The sequence below is a fragment of the Pituophis catenifer genome, unplaced genomic scaffold, assembly GCF_029215685.1.
Source record: "Pituophis catenifer annectens isolate HBS135680 unplaced genomic scaffold, rPitCat1.0.hap2 SCAF_10, whole genome shotgun sequence".
NCBI lineage: Eukaryota > Metazoa > Chordata > Lepidosauria > Squamata > Colubridae > Pituophis > Pituophis catenifer.
The window spans coordinates 16,064,091-16,079,528 of record NW_027256890.1 but is presented as its reverse complement, the minus strand read 5'-3'; the positions used below and the strand labels follow the sequence as shown (position 1 = coordinate 16,079,528).

General features: G+C 51.9%; 1 protein-coding gene across 2 annotated transcripts in view; it reads left to right on the top strand.

Annotated features, from left to right (window-relative positions):
- The first annotated feature begins 4,438 nt into the window (after positions 1-4,438).
- The window catches only part of CORO1C (coronin 1C), a 28,241-nt gene continuing 17,241 nt past the window's right edge, over positions 4,439-15,438 (top strand). The window contains exon 1 of one of the 2 annotated variants that reach the window (XM_070950439.1): positions 4,439-4,511. The gene's annotated coding sequence lies outside the window, so the exon portion shown is untranslated. Of the gene's footprint in view, positions 4,512-5,896; positions 5,974-15,438 lie in introns of those variants that run through there. The other variant, XM_070950438.1, reaches the window with a different exon arrangement.

Sequence of the window (15,438 nt, the reverse complement as noted above, 5' to 3'; positions counted from 1 at the left end):
GGGGAATTCTGGGAGTTGAAGTCCACATGTCTTAAAGTTGCCAAGGTTGAGAATTATTGCCGTTTCTCCAAAGGCAACCTAAGCGGAGACCACAGTAGCCCAATACATATGAAGGGCAGCAGGTTATGGAAGTCTCAACTTTGCCCATGGAGAAGCTTTCGGAAAAGGTTTTGGGGGGGTTATTAAGATCAGGTCAAGCAGATTCCCTTCACACATTACACAATAGTTGGATTAATTATTCAGCCTCAACTTCCTGTGTGTTTGTAGAAAAACACTAAAAACACAGAAAATGAAAGGTAGATTCCACAGGGCTGCAAAAAGAGATGAATTTTAGAGAACATGGCAGGCGTCTCTTGACGCTGATTTGACAGGTGGGACCAAATGCTAAAACCAATTATAGCCAAGGGCTACTTTGAACCGATTTAAAAGAAAAGACAAAATAATTGTGATTGAATGTTAGTCCAGTATTGATTCTACTCTTGAGATGGGCCGAGGGGAACGTAAATTGCACTTAATGGGGATTGACCCGACTTGGATTACCTACCTCGGCAACACAACCATCCATAAATGCCACCTCCTTGGTGACTTGTGTAGAACTTGTTGGGTGTATATTGGACATATCACAGGTTTACCTTGAATTGTGTGTAGCCAGAAAAAGCAACTAGCACTCTTTGTATCTGAAAATCACTGGAGGTTTTTTTTTTTTTTTAATCCAATGGATTTGACTTTAGAGATGAGCCGGCTTTTTTTCCCCCCATTTTGGGGATGGAGGGAGACATCTCCTCCAGAAATCTCACCAAATTTTGCCTTTAAAGGCCTCCAGTCGGTGTTTGTTTTCTCTTTTCCGATGAGTTTTTCAGATTGCTTGGAATTGTTCTCGTGCGGGAGGGAAAGAAACGGTCGGTGTTTATCTTAGAGGAATAACATTGTCCGAGCCAAAGTTCGCCTTGTGCTCCATCCTAGCAACAAGAAGAATTCTGGGAGTTGAAGTCCACAACTCTTAAAAGTTGTCCAGTTTGGCCTATGTCATGGCAGCCAGCATGGTCACCCTGGGACCCTGTAGAAGAATTAAAAGCCAAGGGGCTTTCTGAAGTCTAGAAGGGCAACAACCTTGTAGAGATCAGGGTTTTCCCCACCACGGAAGATGCTTTGTAGAAAAACTCTAGTTTCTCTTCCTTTGAGAAATTGCATCTCTAACTCCCTCCAATGGTCTGGGAATGAATCCGTAGCCCTTAGCAGAAGTCTGAGTGATAGGTCTCTTCCACCCCTTCCTCCTGCATGCGAGAGAACAAAAAATGACATGCCTTTTTGAAATTTGAGAGTCCTTGACCACTTCTCCAAAGCAGCCTAGACAGAAGGGAGCTGAGCTGCTGCATCTTCGGCTTATTTTTTCTTCCTCCTGTTGATGAAGAAACACATTAGCTGTTACAGAACACGGCCTCATGTTCCAGCTTTTGGCCAGCTATGTGTGTGTGTGTGTGGAAGGCAAGGACGTCAGATGTTTATATCCTGTTATGAAGGTTGCTATGGTTAAGCCAGACAACAATCAGCAATTAAAGGAAGTCCCACCATTGGCTGATCGGCAAGGGAAGAATTTTCCCCCTGTGAGAAGTGCCTAGGGTAGGGTTCCTCCTCATGGGGTGGGGTGGGGAATTCATCTGGAGGCGCCCCCCCCTCCAAAAAGTCTTGCAGCTCCAGAAAAAACACACACTCCTGCTAAGAATCTCCCACGGCCTTTTCTGTGAACTGTATCTGGCGTCTTTGGGACGAGGTTTAGCCTCCAGAGATGGACTGAGATGTTCTCCATCCACCAGACCAATGTTGGGCAACCGCTCTGCTATCGAGGAAGGTTTCAGGACAAGGAACCAGGCTCAATAGCACAGTAGAAGGAGATGGGGAGAGAGAGAGAGAAACAGCTGGATTTTTTAAAACCCTTTTTTGCTTTGCTCTATCTTCCTCAAATCTCTCCTCCATCCTTTGGCAAGGTCTAAATGCTGCCCTTTTCTCCTGGGGAGGGGTTGCTGGGATGCTGAATCATCAGACCCAGGGCGGCCCTGCCACCTTTACTGGCCAGTCCGGCTTGTTACCATAAAAGCAGAACAGGGGAGCTGGCACAGATGGGGCTGGCCAAGGCAGAAGATGGAGCTTCTCCCCCAGCGGCCAGGTCCCTCCTCCTCTCCTCCCCTCCCTTCCCCTCCCCAGAGGCTGGTGTGAGACCTTGGCACAGCTGGCTGGGATGCCTAGCAGAGTCTCCGATGAGTGTCAAGTGCCTCACACCTAACAGGCCATAAAAGGCAAAGAGCGAAGGCAGTCCCTCTTGTCCGTCCGTCCGCTAGCCTGTTGTGAGATGGGAGCTGGACAGTGATGGTTGCTCCCTATTTAACTGAAACTGTCCAGTCTTTCTCCAAACCTCTGGCTGCATATAAACTTAGATCCTTATTTAAAACACTCCTCAGTGCAGGAGTTTGTTTATTATTAGCAGAGACCGCCCAACCCCAAGACGAGTCGAGTGCCTGAAGGAGATTGATGGAGATTCACAAGGCTGCTCTGTTTACTTCCAGAATGCCTGGCGTGTCACAACCCTCCTTTCAATCATTACATATCCCAGCACTATAGATCGAATCTGCAGCCCCTCCGCTTGCTGGCCAAAACCTCTTCTATTTTTCCCTTCAGCAAGTTGGGAACCAGGCTGAGCATCACGGAGGAGCCGGGATGGGGCAGAGAGGCCTTCCCAGCAAAGGTGTGCCCGTCTGCTTTTGATCTCTCATGCCCTTCCTGAAGAAGGGGACGAGCAGAGCCTCTCTTGACCATAAATGAATGCAAAAGAAGAACGTGAAGCGTCACTGCTGAGGCCCAAAAAGGCAGGTTGCTGGGAGTTCCCAGAAAAAGCTGCTTCCACCCTTTTTCTTCAGAAAGAGAAAACGGCCGAGAGCTTTTGAATCTGCAGCTCGTCCTTCCAGCACAAACACTCGGCAGCCGAGACGTTGGAGGTGGCTGCTTCTGTTCAGGTGGGGAAAATCTCTCGTACCTTTCCTTTTAAAAGTTATTTCTTGTCCCACTGTTGGATGCAATGGTTTTGGTCAGGCTAATCGTTCTTCTCTAGGCATAACAGGCCTTTTAAAAATCTGCATGCCCCCCTTAGGCTTCTTATAAAATGCAAAGTTGACGGACTGGCAACGGGGCACCGATCTTGTTCGGGTTTCCTCTGCACAGGAATTTGGCCTGGGGGTTCCGGCCCCTGACGAGCATGGAAGCTGCAGAACAGCCCCACTTGCCAGTGAGCAGCAGCAGGACACAAAGCAAGCAGCCCCCACACCTCCAAAAGACCTCCAAGATGTCCCACGACGCTTGGGCTTCGATGGCGGAGCAGGAGGCTGGTGCCAGCCCCTCAGTAAAGGGCATAACGGGCTCCCTTCAGGTGTCCACGAGAGAAATACAATTGAGCCAAAGCCTGGAGGAGAGAGGAACAGGTGAGCAGATGAGCGGAAAGAGCCCAGAGGGGCCGGGCACGATGCAGGTGTTTCCAAAGCAATGCTCGGAAGAAGGCAGGAAGAGGAATGCTCTTTTGTATAGGCTGGAAGAAGCCGAACTCAGCATCGTCACCAGCCAGGGAGAATTCCACCCCTCTGACTCTCTGGCAGCCTCTGAAAGGAAAAGGGAAATGACAGACTGCCCTTGGCCCTGGGTTCAAATATATAACTTTGGCCGCCAGCAAAGCTGGGAGAGAGAAGCTGCAGGTGGGAGCAGAGAGATGACCGAGGCTCCCCGGGAGGCCCTGAGGTGGCAGATTTCCCGGTCGGATTCGGAGAGCAGCAGCGGCGCGGAAAGCAGGCAAGTCAACAGGCTCATGCTGAACTCCCCTGGAGAGGAAAGCAAGGCCGGGATCCTGAATTGGCTGGATTTTTCTGCCGGGAAGGAGAATGGAGAGACAGAGAGCCAAGAAGCGGAAGAACAAACCTCGGGCAGCCCAGCAATGGTCATTGAAGAAATGGTGGCTGGTCTCCCTTGGCCTGCCAGAGCTCCCAATTGCTGTCACATAGGTGGAGAAGGGAAGCCAGAGGAGTCTGAGAGCATCAAGGTGGACAAAGGCCTCGAGATAAAGAGGTCCACTGTCCTCAGTCTGGATTTGGCTTCTCCCCAGACTAGGAAACCCTCCAAGCAGACCTGCAGCCCCTCCCTTGCAGTCAAGGAAGATGAGGGGCTCTGTGCCCAACTGGGATTTGATTCCTGCAGCCCGGTGGAGAATTTGCAGAGCCCTGAAACTGAAGCCCGACCTATGGAGATCTCAGAGTCTTCTCCAAGCATGGTTGTGATGCTTCTGTGTCCTTCTCGCGCTTCCAGCCAAGCTTCTGGAGAAACAGCCCAGGGAGACGAGCCTGTTTTGCCACCGCAGCAAAGAAAGAGAACAATGCAACAAGAGGAGGAAAAGTCCCTGAAAGTCGCCGATGTGAAGAAGACGTTTGAAAAGCGGAAGCCGGCAGCCGAGAAGGTGGCATCACCTGCTAGAAAAGGTGAGATCGGAGCCTAAAATAAAGATGGCTTTTTAAACGCGGAGCCTTTGTTGGCTGCCCAGGAGGATGCTCACCAGGTAAGATTCCGTGTTATGTTAGATCCTCAAATAGCAGCTAAAAGTGATTTGGATTTTCACCGAGTGCTTCTTCAGACTGTCTGTCTCCTAGGAGTTACACCTTTGGTGTGCAGAGAGGACCATGGAATAATTCATAACTATGCTTTGGTCAGCAGGAGTCTTCTGGACTTGTTGTGGTTCAAAGAATCACGATTTTAGCGTAGTCAATCATGTTTGCTGGGTTTGGAGTAAGGAGATCTGAAGTCCAGATAGGGATGAGAGGCCTTTCCATGGGCAGCTGAAGGGACCTCCCATTGGGCTTTCTCTGGTCACCCTTGGTTGGTACATGAGATATTTGTAGTCATGTTACTCAGAAGTGATTTTCTGGTACTGTTTTTTCCGAAAGAAGAACGTCCGCAAGATGTTCCTGCAGGTTGTTTCTTCTTTCTCTAATTCTGCAGCAGCCCTTTCTGGTCACACGAACGCCATGAAGAAAGACCCACCTGTGCTTCCTTATCCATTTTCTTTAGATAAAGAAAACGCTATTTCACAAGGCATCAAACCCTTTTGTAGGCTTCTGGCAGGTGAAGAGCTAATCAAGCTCACTTTAAAAAGGAAGAAGCTGGGGGTTTTTTTTGGGGGGGGGACCACACTTTCCCTGAGCCCAAATGATACTCGGCCTTTTAAAGATTCTGAGTGAAAAAGGCAATCGGGATGATCTGCTGGGAGGGAGCTCGGGGGTCTTTGTCCAGCTGGCCCTTCCAGGCCAACATCTGGGGGCCACCTGGGCTCTCTGAATAAATACGGTGGGCTTATGGATAAGGCAATGGATGGTTTGCAGGAACGCAAAGCCCATCATCCCCTGCCAAGGCTGGGGGTGATGGGGGTTGCAGTGGGAAGGTTGGGCAGTGATTTTGAGCCGTGGCCCCTTGGAAGGCGGCCGGGGAACCTCCATCCACCCAACGGCACGTGAGAACCGCCGGCGCGTGTCGTCCACCGACAGCAGGTGCCTCGCCGGCCGAGGAGCGCCGCTGCGCCTGCGCGAAGAGGGAAAAGAGGCTCGTGAGAGAATCCTTCGCCCGCGCGGCAGCCAATAGGCCCAATCGCTTGGGCGGACCCCACCCCTTTCGCATTCCGGATTGGGCGGCCGGAGAGGCGCGCCGGACGCCGATTGGCCTTCCGCGCCTCCAACCCCGAGGGCGCGGTCGGCGGGGAGGGGGGAAAGGGAGGGCGGGCCGTGGGCGGGGCTTGCGCTTGCCGGCCCCGCCCCCCGCCCCCTGGCGGCCGGTCCTCGCGCGTGCGGGCCAGTCAGTGCGAGGCGGCGGCGGCGGCGGCTCTGCGGGCTCTGCGCGCGAGGAGGCTCTTGTGGGGCGGCGGAAGGCTGCTGGGCGGCAGCGGAGGGCCAGGTGAGGGGGCGCCGGGGGCGGCAGCGGGGGGAGGGGGCGCCGGCCGGCTCTTGGGCCGCCCGCACTACAACCCCCATGGTGCGCAGCCGGCCTGGGGCTCTTGGATAGGGCGAGACTAGCGCTCCCACGGGGTCCCTCGCCCTGCCTGGGTTCACCTGCCCCTCAGCCACGAGGTCCTGACCGGGGGGTCCCCTGGGAGGGTGGGGAGGGGCCGTCCCTGCCCCCACTGGGCTCTGGACTACAAAACCCATCCGCCTCCCCGACTCACATGGCCCTAGCTTCCCCCCCCCCCCCACCTGACCCAGGAGTCCGCCTGGCGCGGGCTGCCCTCTTGGGGTCTGCAGGGCGCCCCCCTCCCGGGCCCAGGCCGATGGGTGCTGTAGTCCAGCCGCTCGGTGCCCGCGGTGGGGCTGCCCGAAAGGTCGCCTGGCTCTGGGGAACCGCCTCTCCCGCGCACAGGCGGCGGGCTGCGAGGGCAGGGGTCGCTTGCAGAGCCGGGGCGGGGGCGGCGGATGACGGCTCCGTCTGGCAGGGAATTGCTCCGGCCGCGGAAACGGATCCGGCCGCCTCCGCAAAGGGGCAGCGGGCTTCCCCGGGGAGCCGGCGAGCAGCTGCGTTCCAAGGGGGGCTGGCTGGGAGGGGTCGGGGGCATTTGGGGAGGGGGAGCCGGGAGGGCAAAGAAGGTGACCCCGCGAGGAACAATTGCGGGCAGGATCTGGGGGGGGGCGGGTGGGCGGCGTTTGGAATAAGACGATGCCCCTGTGCCAATGGAAGAAGCCGCGGCAGATGATGATGGCACGCGTGCAGAGGGTGGGGAGGGAGGGGGATGCACGGAGCGGTGCCCACCCAGGCCGGGCAGGTGGAAGAAGAAGGGCCGCTCGGCCTGCAGAGGAGCCCTGGCAGGCGGAGGAGGAACTTGGCGCGGCCCTCTGGGTGCAGCTCAGGGGAAGGAGGCAGGGTGCCGTTGTGCCAAGGGAAGAGCCAGATCCAGGTTAACGGAGGCGTGCAGGTGTTGGGTGCAGATTGGAGAGGAGGAGGAGGAGGAGGTCCCTGTGTGTGGGCGATGGGCACTCCCTGATGAGAGAGTGCCAGGCGGCAGTGGCCGTCCCCCGGCCGGCTGCACTCAAGGGGCAAGGGGGCTCCTGTGCCAGGGGGGCACCCTCTGGATCATGGCTTCCATGGCAAGCGGGAAAAGGCACCGACTGCAGGAAGCCGGAGCAGAGATGGCATCATTGCTGGCGAGGCAACGTGCTGCTGCTTTCCTCCACGCCGGAACCCGCTTTGAGCTGGCACATGGAGCTTCAGAGGGTCTGAAGAGCCTTGCCATGCAGCTGCCAGGAGTTTGCCCTCTGCAAACGTTTGTGCATTGGGGGGTGTGGGTTGAATGCAGCCGGTCCCTTTTCCCACGGGGTGGGTGGAAAGAGGCTGGAAATAAGAGTTGCCTTCGGTTTGAACAGGGCAGCTGCGAAAAAGGAAGAGTTTCTCTTTCCAAACTGGATGCCGGGTGGGATGCAAACCCTTCGCCTGCCCACCTGCCTCTCCTGGCTTGGGAGAAGCCGCTTTCTCCTTCGCCTTGTGGGTGTAACAGTTGGTTCGCCAGGCCTTCAGCCTTGCAGCCCTCGGCTGCTTCTGTGTGGGATGCCATGCGAGTCTTTTGTTCTTCCAAGGCCGGCTGCGTCCCTCCGAGGGGAGGCATTACTCAGCCCTCCGTGCTGCGTGTGTCACTGGCTCTCTCCCGAGAGGGACCCTTCCTTGTCATCAGAGGGGGGGGGAAAGGGATGAGTAAGGCTCTTCTCATAGTTGTTCGTCCCACTCTGGGCTCCTGTGAGGTTCACTTCAGAGGAAACACCTACAGTCACGCTTTTGAGGCAACACACACACACATACGTTTTATTCCTTATCAGCTTGCCTTCAGCTTCCCATCTGACCAGCTCTTTCTCTTTCTGGTAGAAAAATTGAATTTACAGGGTCCTGGGAGCAGAGCCTGTACAACTGTTTCCCAATAGCAAATGAATGGGTGGATTTTTGAAACTATTTTGAAACAATTGGACATTTCCTTGTGCGAGGGAACAGTGCTGCACAAGAGTGTGGCAACGCTTGAGAAAATAAACTGTTTGCACGTTGCAGGGTGGAGGGTGGTTAGTTCAGTCGGTTGTTGTCATGATTAGCAGTTTATAAATCTGAGCTGCAGAAAAGTGTTAGCCTGCTTGGGTGTTGAGTGCGAATGTTCCTTCTCATTGCTCACGGATGCTGTCATTAGCCCCTGGGTTGTCTTTGGCTCCTGCACAAAATATTTTCTTGGGGAAGAATTCCCTTGGCAACTGGCTGTGGGGCCGATGCCAGGATCCAAACTATGGAATATGGCCGTGCTCCCCGTGCCGGATGATGTACGGATGGCATGCAGAACCCTCTGACGTTCCTTCGGCTGGTTTCACGTGCTTTCGGGTGCCTGCTTGGCCGAAGCTCCTGGCCTCTGTCTGTGAGAATCCTGGGTGACACTTTGTAGGTGGAGCACAAAGGGAGTATGAGATTGAGCTAAGAAGACTCTGCACAACACAAGGAACCCCAACATTTTGTTTCTCTCCAAAACTATGTCGGAGTTTTATTCCAGTAAGCTCCCAATTTTCACCCTTGTCAACCGTTAACATCTGGAGGTCTAGTTTTGACCTATTTTTCGACTGAATACCAAGATCCATCATGGGGCACTTTGTGCAAAAGTCAAAGAATGTTGAGCACAGGAATTAATTACGGCTCCCAGAACAGAATGAAAGGCTGTCCTTGCATGCAGAACTGCGTGTCTGCTGCTGGTGCCACGTTTTCTTTATTTCGGCCGTGTAATTTAGGATTGGTATGTGCCTCTGCTGTGTGTCTTTTATTTGCTGCTGTCTCCCAACGTTGCTTGAGTGCTTGTTTCAGTCAAAAGCTTGCGTGTAAATTGAATCAATCCAACAACCGCCAGGAACCTCTGCTGCTGAAAATCACTGAGAATCCCAGCAGTGGATCCCAGTCGATCTTCTGGGCTGAAGCAACTTGAGATCAGTCCAAGGCCCTTGGAAAGCAGCCAAGAAAGGATCTGGCAGGAAGGAATCTGGCGTCAACAGTGCAGAACCTGCATGAGCTGAGGAAAGAGCGACAAAGGAGTTTTGCTTGACAGAAAAGTGGTTTCTTTTTCTTTTTTATTCGTTCAGAAAAACAGAGGTCGCTGCAACTTGCTGACATGGCTGTGCTACTGGCCAGGGCCCTGCTTGCTAAAGGTTGTATTTACAGAGATAAAAAGATCAAGGCGACCACAGCCTACACACACACACACACACACACACACACACGGACAACCCAGGAGTGGAGTGCGTTTTTCCTCCCTGCTGCAGGCCTGCCAGATCTGGTGGGCCAGACAGTTCTCGGGGGTCACGATTTGTGGGTGCTGCTGCCGTGGGTCGGTTCTGCCGTGGGACCAAGAGCCTTTTGGGGGATCTTCACACTTCTGGCATCTCTTAAATCTGGGAAAGGCTCCAAGCGTGCGAAGCAGAGGGCAGAAGTCTCCGCGATGAGAGGCATGGCCGGCAACGCTAATATCGTGTCATCATGAAGCAGGCCGGAAGGGAAGGAATGTCAAATGAGGCTTAATAATTTCAAATTTATTGCAGGCGTGCTAAAGTTGAACATATTCATTAAATGGCTCATTTGAGCAGGGCATGCCCATTTGGCCCTCTTAAGATAGTTTGGGGCCTTTTGTTTTTAATACGTTTGGAGTTGTCTTACACCCCTGTTGACTTGAGAAAGGCTTTTGATTCACTTGGAAAGGCCGACTGTGCACCGTTGTTTAAAATTTGGATTGCCTCGCTGAGAATATGTATGGCCACTTCATTCTCTTTGAGGCATTTCCCCTCTCTGGCCAGTGGGAAACCAGATTGCATGTCGTACCTTCTCCACCTCTTTCTCCTGGGAAGCTCAAGAATGCCTCCTCAGAGACACTTGGGGGTCCTCAGTTTAGGAAGCCACAGCCCTACGAGTCCTTTGAGGACAATGACAGTCCAGGATGTCTGATATGTGGAACTCTCCTGGATGGATGGACGCATTTATTTCTCTCCCTCAAAGACCACCAGGATCCAGAGGCTCCTGGGAGCTGATAAAAACATAAAACAGATGTGCAGATAAGGAGGCCATAAAAGATCAAACCAACCATGGCCGTCAGCTCCACCATGAGATGATGCCAGCCAACCAGCCCAGGATGCATCCACACTTCCAGAGACTCGGTGGAAGAGTTCCATCCTGGCAGCTTTTGAAATGAAGACGTCTTTAGGATCGGGGCCACATCTGTGAACCGCTGTCCCTTGCCCCCCCTCTGACTTTACTTAGGCAGCACGGGAACCTGCGGTCTTCCCATTTGGGGAACAGGATTAGTCAGATTGTTTCTACCAAGTAACATGCTGGAAGTAACTTGGAGCCGCTCTAATGACTGGCCAAACAATTAAAGTTAACAGAAAAATTCAAGAGCAGTTAAAAAAAAACCCTCTCATAAACAAAACTCGGCTGAAGTTCATCAAAAACCATGCTTTAATACGTTGGGGTGTCACCAGTGAGAGTAAATGAGCATTTCAGCGCACCACCGGATGATCTTACGGGTGTGGAGTGCTCCCCCTGCAGAGGATCGGGGTCATAAGTGGCTGGAGAGAAGGAGCATCTGCTCAAGGCAGCCCTTGGCCAGAAAGGGACGGATAACCCTTATCTGTCGTAATGCAATTACTTTTCCCTTTCTTCCCTGGTTTAAGCCCCTGCTCCATAACGTCCTTTCAAAAGCAGTGAAATTCAAATAATGGCAGCAGCAGAGGCTAAACCAATCAGAACAGAGTAATTGGGCATCCGAGGGAAAGACTCAATGAGCCATCGGATCAAACCTGTTGGCATCCAGAACACGTGTAGGAATCCCTGTCCGTCTACAAACATCGCACCGTTCAGATGTCACTAACGGTAGTGGAGCAAAACGTGACTTGGGGCAGCCAGGCTGGGCTTCGGCTTGGGGTACAAGGAACTGGGTTTCCCAAAGTGGGAAAAACTTTACTGGCCACTTTCCCAAATTTACCTTCCTAGAGGCTTTTCTCTGAATTGTCCACAGGGTAGGCTGAACAGGCAGAGGTCAGAGGTGGCTGCAAAGTTATTAAATAGGGGCCGAAGACAACCCACCCCATGCCCTAAACCGGGATTTGTACCAAGTCAGTGCGGAAAGCACCCTGTGGTTTGAACTTCCCCAAATCCTGTAGATGCAGATTTTCTGAGTTTTGAGAATTAAACACTGGCTTTCTAATTTCTCCCCTGTATCCCTTGGAGTGCATCGTTTTATAGCTTCTTAGGCTTCTTCCGTCTCCAGTGCTGCATAGAGCAGTCTTTGTAATTAAAGCAGATGACTCCAAGGTGGGGCTTCCCCCTTAACTTCACGTCCTGTTGTGCTGCCCTCCAGACATGCATTAAACCACAATTTCCAGCGTTCCCAGCCAGTGGGGTTGACTGCTCCTCGCGCGGTGAGGAGGAGAAGCTGGGCGAGAAGGCAGATTCTCACCCCGATGTATGCCGTTGCCAGAAGAACAGAGTTAACTCCCGGTTGGTTGAGACATAAAGAAAGATGAAAAGGCCTGTTCAAGAGAGGAAGCCGGGCTGGTCTTGAAAGGGTTTGAACAGCAGATGTGGAAGAGGCTGTGGGGAAGGGCTTGGGAGGGAAACGCTGAGGGGACAGATGAGGTTCTCTCCTGTGGATGAGATGCTGGGTTGAACATGGACCTGGCTCTCTTCTTCCTCTTCCAGAGACATGGTCTTCCATAAAGAGAATATTGGTAGCTCAGGGTTGGGAGGAGGGGCCCCTGGTGCTCTCTGAGCTTGGTTTTCTCTTGCAGATGTTTCAAGACCCGATCTAGGTAACTCCATCAGTGCATGGTCTGGTCTTCCTCCAGAGTTGGGCAGTGGCTCTGGCTTGAACCCTTGCTCTCTACGGGAGGGACTGTGGCCCAGAGAAATCCAGAAAAAAATCCAGACATCCTTCAAGGAAGACACTACGCTCATGTTGGAAAGGTTCCTTGTATCAAGAGGTGCCAACTTTTCCATTCTCAGTGCCAGCACTGGAGACATCACCTCACTCCTTTCTTGGCTCCAGCGGCATCAATTTGCCCTTTTGCCAACTAGATGTGTTCTGCCGAAGCATCAGCTAGCACGGCTGTGCTGGATCTGAGGAATTCTGGGAGCTGTAGTCCAGCACGTAGGCGGATGCCTTTCCTCTGGTCTTAACTGGACACCATTCAGCAGCCGTGGAAGCTGGTGGGTGGGGGGGGAGCAGCATCTGAGGACCAGATACGTTCATTTGTTCACAGCTGCCTTGTGATGTGAAAAGGTGCCAGAAATCTTTTCCCAAAAGGTCCATTTGAAAATGGGGACGTTACCCTCTTGGCTTCCCAAGATGGCCTCGTGTCACGAAGGTTACCTGCTAGAGTAACCTTGAGTGCATTTCGGAATAAAGTAATGTCGGGGCACGGCTGATAGCCATAACTGGAAGAAAGCTTAGACGCAGCCTTGGCAGAGTTTGCTGCAAGACCAAGGAAGATCATTTCACATGATTCACCCTGTTGCTCTGATAAGAAAACTAGGTCGCTGAGGGAAAGAAAGTGCCAAAAAGAGAGAGAAAGAGAAAGGAAAAAAAGAAAAGAAGGAAAAACAAGTGACTTAGAGCTGCACCCAAGAGAAGGGGAGGGAACGTCCAGCTCTGAGCTGCCCTGTTCTCAGCGACCGTCATGGTGGGACTTGGTAAATTTGACGCTGAGTGGGAATATTCTCTCTAAGCTCAAAGGGGGGAAGAGAGAAGGCCTGGTGGTGTGAATGAGGCCACAATGTCAGTGATGTTTGATTGGATTGTAAATTAAAATGGGGTGTGTACAAAAAATGCCAATAACTTGATTTAAACCAGTTTTATTTCCTGGTGATGAAATCCTCATTTAGACCAGGAATCGACAACCTGGAGGGTCTCCAAATAATTCTTCTGAAGGACAGCTCCCAACCTCTCCTCCCTTCGGCCGTGCTTTTTAGGTGTGCCGTGCTTGTCTACTTTTTGACTTAAGTGGAATATTCTAATTTCAATCTTTGCATTCGGCCTGGAGTGATTTTCACAAGAGCTCCTCTGCCCAGAACCTCTCTGCTCGTTGTTGCTGAAGATTTGGTGGGATGCTTCGTGGCACACGCCGTTCGGTGCACGGACGCCTTCGGCAGTGTGCGTCACAGGCGCATGTCCTTCAGAAAGCCTTCCTGGTAGTGCTAATCTTGTGTTCGGGTGCTCGCAGGGCAATTTAAATCCAGACCTGCTGAAAGGTGCTGCGTTGCTCTGCTTTTTTCGCCGGAGAATTGCGAAATAGACTTCTTGTACTTTTCCTAAGCCTTTTGCTTTTATGCTTGTGGCCTGACTTGCTGTGGGAAATCAACAAGATCTTGTTGTCCATCTTCAAGAGCTGAATTTTAGGTTTCCTTTTTTGCTGGTTGGTTTCAGGCTGAGCAAAGCAGGCCCGTCTGTTAATACAGCCTCAGAACGAGGGTTCCCACGATGGGATGTGGACTTCCTTGCTTGTCATTGCACAGCAGTAAGGAAACGGAGTCCTCGCTTTAAGCCCCCTGATAAACGGAGGTGAAGCAGAATAGTCAAGAGAGGAAGGCCCAGATCCAGTGAGAAAATGGGACACCCAAGGAACGGAAGGATGCTCGCTCGCTCACGATGTTTGTAGTTTGGAAATTTTAGAACGGTTGCAACAGAGAGATTAAGCGCTCTGTTTGTTTTCTCTGGCCTTCTCTAGGAATCTGCGCTTCATAATCTTAAGTGGGGTTTGTTGCCTTTGTAGTGTCTTTTCCGGTCACTTCTATAGCAGGATGTACTTCCTCATGCCCTCCAAGCAAGCGGGTTTTGTTTGCTTGCCTCTGTAGAGCTTCTCGCAAACAGGAGACTGAGCCCCACTGCGAATATGTACCTTGTGACAGGTTGGGGCACTAGTAAGTTCTTAAAAATTCAGCTTAGGCCATCCTTCCAAATGTACCCGGAAGATTTGAAGCTCCCCATTGGTGGTGATTCTCCTTCGCTTCCGGTTGCTTTGATGTTCCAAACCGTGGCTAGTTGTACTTTCCAAACTTGTTCTGAATAACGGTGTGGAGGCTAATATTGATTGTACCTGGCCATATTTGGAAGGTCTATCCCAGGGACCCTGCTTGTCAAAGCTGAAGCTGCGGTTGAGTTCACCAAGGTGGCTGATCGCTTGTGATACCTGGAGGCATTCACGTCCATGAATTTTGAAGCAGGACAGTCATTGGATTCCTTTTTTTTTTTAAAGTGGGGGCATCACATTCACCATGGTCAGAATTGCAATTGCCTTGACAACATGTGCAGATCTCTCCTGGCCTCTTCCCCACAGAAGCTCTGCCTTCCAGTTGGGTCAAGATTGCTGCTCTTGGCTGGGGAGTTGCGGGAGGTGAAGCCCACACGCCTTCACGTTGTCAAGGTTGGCAAATGCTGCCCAGGCCAAACCTCGACTTTCAACTGCACAAGCTCCTAATTTTTGCAATTTTAGATACCAGCAATGCCCCCCCCCCCCCCGGCCTTCACGTGGGAGTGCTTGAAGGGGTCTCCTCCCTGTCGCAGGGGAAGGAAGGCGTGGCTTTCAAGAGCAATTGGCACCAGGCCAAATAAAGTCAATTCATTATCTCCTCCAGTTAGTTATAAGCCGTGGTGCAGGATGAACAAAGGATTCCCTCTTATCTTCTCCCCAAAGGTGGTTGAGGAAACATTAGGAAGCCTCTGAATTAATGAGCTCCCTAAAACTAGGAAGTGCCTCCACATATGTGCCCCCCCCTCGGCTTCCTCCCTTCCCCTCTCATTATAACACCCTACCCCCCCAAAAAAAGAATCATTTCAGGTTCCTTTTTCCTTCCAGCCACTGTGATAAAAAGTGAGCCAACATTTACAGCCTATAATCATCAGCTGGTTTCTCTCTCTTTCCCCCCCCTCTCTCCCCCACTTCCCTCCCCTCACCCCAACTTTATCATAAGGGGAAGGAGCAGCGTTTGCATCTTGCAAAACCTAATTAGGTAAAAACACAAAAGGCTTCAGAGCTTTGAATGGGGCTCGAGCGGCCCTCTTTGGCTCTCAGGCAGGAGGTAAACCTTGTTTCTTTCTTGGAACCCAGAGCCTTCGCGGTTATATGGGACCATTTCCTACAAGCCCCACCCTTCTTTACTATATATATATATATATATATATATATATATATATATATATATATATATATATTTTGCAAAGGAGCCTGATCAAAAATTTGCGCTTCAGAGCCAAAGGTCACTTGGGGGAAACTTCTAACAGAATAACAGAATTGGAAGGGACCTTGGAGGTCTTGTAGTCCAACCCCCTGCCAGGCAGGAAGCCCTACACTATTTCAGACAAATGCTTATGCA